We start from the raw sequence: 5,859 nt of genomic DNA, 5'->3' as shown, positions 1-5,859 counted from the left end.
ACTCATATTGGGTCCTGGAGGATTAATGGTAATAGGTGCATTTAGCTTACTATGATTTTTCTTTCTGTTGAAACTTTGATGTTCAAAAGTCACAACATTAGAAATAGCATTTTTCTTATTAGAAACAAGATTCAATTTAGAAATGCTATCATAGCTAGAACTTGTCTTTTCTTTAGGAAACGATTCTAAAATTGATTTTAGAATTCTAATTTCAGTTTTTAAAGATTCATTTTCAGAATTCAAATTTTTATATTTTTCTTCAAGGTGTGTCAGATTTTCAGAAAATCTATTATTACAACCTTTAAGATCTTTGATTTTTATGATAAGATCTTTACATGTAACTTCTTGATAAAAAGCATCTTTCAAATGATTACATTTAGTTTTTAGTTTTCTAAAATCCTTCTTTAGAATTTTATGCTTTATAACGAGCTTTTCAAATTCATTGCAAAGATTATTGTAAGTATTTAGAAGATTATTTTCTGATTCAGGTTCAGAAATACTTACAGTGCTTTCTTCATGCTTCTGGACCATTGCATCTATTTCATCGATTTCAACTTTCTGTGTTGAAGTCAGAGTGCTGATTTCCTTGGAGTCAGAATTGATAGTAGCCATTAGACCGATATTAGCCGTTTCTTCTTGGTCACTTTGGCTTTCAGAATTATAATCATCTGAATCACTCCAAGCAGCTACAAATGCCTGTTTCAACTTCTCTTTCTTTGGCTTCTTTTTCAATTTAGGACAATTGGGTTTGATATGTCCAGGCTTGTTGCATTCTTAACAAACCACTTCAGAAGGTTCTTTCTTAGGTAAGTTGCTATTTTTTGGTGGAAAGTTCTTTTTGATAAACTTTTTCTGTGGCCTTCCACTCTTCCTATAGAACTTTTTAAATCTTTTAGCGACAAGTGCTAAATCATCACTATCAAGATCAGAAGAACTTTCTTCACTAGAAACTACTTTCAAAGCCAATTCTTTCTTTTTCTTATCTTCTACAGTCAAAGAAGATTTCATTTCTTCTGAAACAAGAGCTCCTATAAGATAATCATAAGTGACGGGAGTCTCTTTGTAATTCATAACAGTTCCTATAGAATCCCATTTTTTAGGTAGAATTCTAAGGATTTTCTTAACAAGCTTATCTTCTGAAATTTCCTTTCCGAGAGTTCTCAAAGGATTAACTATATTAGTAAATCTAGAATTTAACTCTGCAATAGTTTCTCCTTCCTTCATACTGAACATTTCATATTCTCTCCAAAGGATATTTATTCTGGATTATTTTACTCTATATGTACCCTCATAGGTAACTCGAAGTTTTTCCCAAACTTCTGTTGCAGATCTACATCTAGACACTTTGTTGTATTCTGTTGCATCTAAAGCACAATGAAGAATATTAATAGCTTTTGCATTTATAGAAATATCATTCCAATCAGCATCTCTATATTCTTCTTCTGTTTTTCTAATTCTCTCATTTTCTACAATTTTCATAGGAATACGAGAACTAGTAATGACATTTCTCCAGCGGTTTATATTAACTGATTTTATAAAATTTTCCATTCTGGTTTTCCAATAAGAGTAATTAGAACCATTGAACAAAGGAGGTCTAGAAACAGATTGACCTTCTAAAGAAGTAAGAGGAAGTGGGGTTGCCATGGGATCTTATCTCTTAAGTTGTTAAGCTTCAGTAAGTTAAGAGCCAAAGCTCTGATACCAAATTGTTGTTCCCGTATATGTATGGCACAACCCAAGAGAGGGGGGTGAATTGGGTTTTCTAAAAATATAAATTTTAGCTTTAAAAACAAAACTCAGAATTCTAAGTGCAGCAGAATAATTAATGAACTTGTGAAAATAAGTTATAGATTAGAACTACCTCACAATGTTCTATTCAGAAAAAATAGAAAGACTTTGTAGAGTGCAGCTATCAATCAGAACTACTTCACAATGTCTTATTTAATATCAGAACTGCTTTATGACGGAAAGTTATTGCAATTAGAACTTCCTCATAAAGTTTAGAGAATCATAAAAGACTATGTGAGAGACAGTTATCGAAATTAGAACTGCTTCACAAAGCTTTAATCAAGTTTAGAAAACTGATTAGAAACCCAAACAGTGAAATATACTGAAAATAGAAGAACTGTTTAGAACTTGGTATATTCACTTAGCAGAAGTCCAGAGTTCTAGTGTTTAGAAAAGATAAGACTTATTTCAGTTTAGAACATCAAAACCATTAACAACTTTAGCATTTCTAAAATATAAAAAGAAGTGTGAGTAAAATATTTATCAAGCAGAACTTCTGAAAATAAAAAGATCAACACAATGATTTATAGTGGTTCGGCACTAACTCGCCTACATCCACTCCCCAAGACTCATCTTGAGATCCTCAACTATGTTATCTCTTTTCAAGGGTAAGAGACAAACCAACAGTACAAGGCAATAGATCAACACCTAGATCTACCCTTTGTCCCACTAGATTTTCCAAAGGTTCTAATTAACCTCAACCCTTTCTGTTTTTGGCAGAGTACATAAACTCAATTCAAGACATTAGAATCTCTCTCACGGAGAAGGTTGCTTGATAACCTCTTTCACAATAGCTTCTCACCTAAGCTATTACACAAATGTTTATCAAATAGAAACCTATCTACTAAAGATTACAGAATCTAAATAGACAAACAGAAATGCAAATATAAGCACAGGAAAAACGGTTTTTCAGATTAGAAAATCATTTAAAAAACAGAACTGTTTTTCAAAAGCAGTTGTTATCAAAAGAAGTTGTTATAAAAATTCTTTTCTCTTTTAAAGATAAAAACGTAAAGTATAAAGATGAAAAGAAATAAGGGGGTAGAGAGTAAGTTTTGAGAGATAAAAGATATGATCAATAGGTGAATACTCTTAAAAAGAAAACTCTTTCTTCCACGTTTTCAAGAATGAAAACGCCTTTTTATAGAGAGGTCTGTGACTCTCATTTTTAGAAAGTAAAAATCTCTTTTTCAAATCTGAATATTGTCTTTCCTTATTTAGAAGATACGGAAATCCTTGTTACCAAAACTTTTGAGTCAATATTCTATCTTTTTGTAAGTAAATAAGAGACAATCTTTTTTTCCTTAAAATAAAGATTTTTGAAAGTAAATTCTTGAATAAATATTTCGGAAAAGATTTTTCTAACTAAAACGAATTAAAATAAGATCTTTCTTCGTTTTTGGTAAGAAGATAAATCAAGATTCTTAGATCTTCAAAAAGGTTTTGTTTCCGAAAATGAAGTGTATAAGATCTTTATTCGATTTATTCTTATTACCAAAATTGTTAGAGACATAGTCTCTTTAATTTAGGTAATTTGAACATTTCGAATTTTAAGAGAATTTCGAAAAACAATTTTTAACGAAAAAATCAAGGAACGAAAAGATTTATTTTGAAGAACTATTTTCAAAAAATAACTTTGATGAGAGAAAATTGGTTTTTGTGCTTATAATTGAATGTTCTCTCTATCCTACAATGAATCCTAAAAATCTAACCACTAGGGTCTTCGAATGTCTTCATAATCTTTGGATTTGTAGGACTTACCTTGTTCATTTATTGCTTTCCATATGTATTCTGCATAAAATATTATTAGCACAGGTAATATAATTCAAATTTATTTGTTTTGTTTTAATCATCAAAATTTCGAGATTAGAATTTGACCCTTGAGCCAACAAAAACCACGTGTAAGTCACTTAAAAATTTTTGATTATATAGCCTATGCTTTAATTAATTCTCAATCTCGCCACAAACTTGATGAAAAGTCTGAAAAATACATTTTTTGTTGGCTATTGTTCTCAATCGAAGGCATATAGGCTATATAATCCTTTACGTGGCAAAATTATTGTTAGCAAAAATGTGGTTTTTAATGAAGATGCAGAATGGGATTGAAGAAATGCTAAGAATTTAGACTAAGCTCCAATTTTAGAGAATGATGTTGCTGATTTTTTATCGTCAAATTCAGCAAGTAGCAACTCATCGAGTCCAAACAACTCAAATTCTTCCAGTCTAATTAGCTCAAGTTCTTCCTCATCGATTGAAACTCCTCTAAGGAAGACCCGATCCTTGAGAGAAACATATGAAACATGTTCTTTTGCTTTGAATGTTTCAGATCCAATATTATATGAGGAGGCAGCAACAATGGAAGAATGGAAAATGCCACGAATGAAGAGATGGCTTCAATTTAGAAAAATCAGACCTGGGAATTGGTGAAATTGCCTAAAGGGAAGAATGATATCGGGCTCAAATGCATTTTTAGAACTAAGTTCCATGCTAATGGGAGTGTGCAAAAGCATAAAGCACGGCTTTGTAGTAAAAGGGGTACGCCCAACAACGAGGTTTCGACTTCGAGGATACATTCTCATCAGTTGCTCGCCTTGAAACTATAAGATTATTGCTTGCTTTAGCTGCTCAATTATCTCTTCCTATTTTTCAATTTGATGTGAAGTCTGCATTTTTGAACAGAGATTTGGAGGAAGAAGTTTCTATTTCTCAACCTGAAGGCTTTGTTAACAATGGTCATGAGGATAAAGTTTTCAGATTGAGAAAAGCTCTCTATCGGCTTAAGCAAGCACCGCGAGCATGGTACAATAAAATTGATAGCTACTTTTATGAGAATTGTTTTGTTAAAAGTGAAAATGAGCCCACTTTATATGTGAAAAGAGAAGTCAAAGTTGGATTTCTTGTTGTTTGTGTTTACGTTGATGACATTATTTATTTTGGGTCCAATGAATGTCTTATTGCTGATTTTAAATCTTTTATGATGAGAAAATTTGAGATGACAGATTTGGGATTATTGCAATATTTTCTTGGACTTGAGGTGAAACAATGTGCAGATGGAGTTTTTGTTGGACAACAAAAATATGCAAGTGATTTGCTAAAAAAATTCAGCATGGTGAATTGCAATGTGGCTTCAACTCTGATGAATTCAAATGAAAAATTACGAGCTGAAGATGGGACAGAGAAGGTTGATGCAACTTATTTTTAAAGAATGATTGGTGGAGTGAATTATTTGTCTCATACACGGCCTGACATCGCATTTTCTGTTAGTGTCTTGTCCAGGTTTATGCATAGTCCAACAAAGCACCATCTTGGAGCTGCAAAAAGGGTCTTGGGATATGTTGCTGGAACTGTTAAATTTGGAATTTGGTATACCACAGTATCAAATTTCAAATTATTTGGCTATATTGATAATGATTGGGCTAGCTCTTTGGATGATAGAAGAAGTACCTCAGGTTACAATTTCAGTCTTGGTTCAGGTGCCATTTCATGGAGCTCAAAGAAGCAGGATTCGAAAGCGGAGTATATTGCTGCAACTTTTGCAGCATGTCAAGCAGTGTGGCTTAGGAGAGTTTTGGTTGATTTGGGCCATAAGCAAGTGGCAACAACTAAAATCTATTGTGACAATAAAGGCACAATAGCAATGGTAAAGAATCCAGCTTTCCACAGCAGAAGAAAGCATATTGAAATTCGGGACCATTTCATTCGAAGGTTGGTAGAAAATGGAGAAATAGAGTTGGAATTTTTTGGTACAAATGATCAAGTTGCAGACTTATTTACTAAATCTCTATCTCAGCTGAAACATGTTTATTTTGGATAGCAATTGGGCATCTGTGATTTTGAATCAAGAGGGCATGTTAAGATTTGATTCAAAATTAAGTTAGTGGTGCCTTTAGTTCTTGGATTTATATTACTGTTAGTAGTGGCAAATAAAAGATTATCTGTTGTAGATTAGTTGCAGATTTTTAGGCTATTTATTTTCTGTTCAGTTATTATGTAATGCCTATAAAAGGCTATGTTTTCTTCTTCATTTAATATGCAAATATACATAGCTCCACTTTCTCTTCTGTCTTTTTG

The 5,859-nt window shown here is 32.2% G+C and overlaps 1 pseudogene; it reads left to right on the top strand.

The window, feature by feature from the left end:
- The first annotated feature begins 4,993 nt into the window (after window positions 1–4,993).
- Window positions 4,994–5,602, top strand: LOC149495563 (secreted RxLR effector protein 161 pseudogene; annotated as a pseudogene).
- The last annotated feature ends 257 nt before the right edge of the window (window positions 5,603–5,859 follow it).

The sequence above is a fragment of the Jatropha curcas genome, chromosome 6 (assembly GCF_041381405.1).
Source record: "Jatropha curcas cultivar XTBG-Jc1 chromosome 6, XTBG_Jcur_1.0, whole genome shotgun sequence".
NCBI lineage: Eukaryota > Viridiplantae > Streptophyta > Magnoliopsida > Malpighiales > Euphorbiaceae > Jatropha > Jatropha curcas.
The sequence above is the reverse complement of the archived record's forward strand: the minus strand, read 5'-3'. Positions and strand labels throughout refer to the sequence as shown.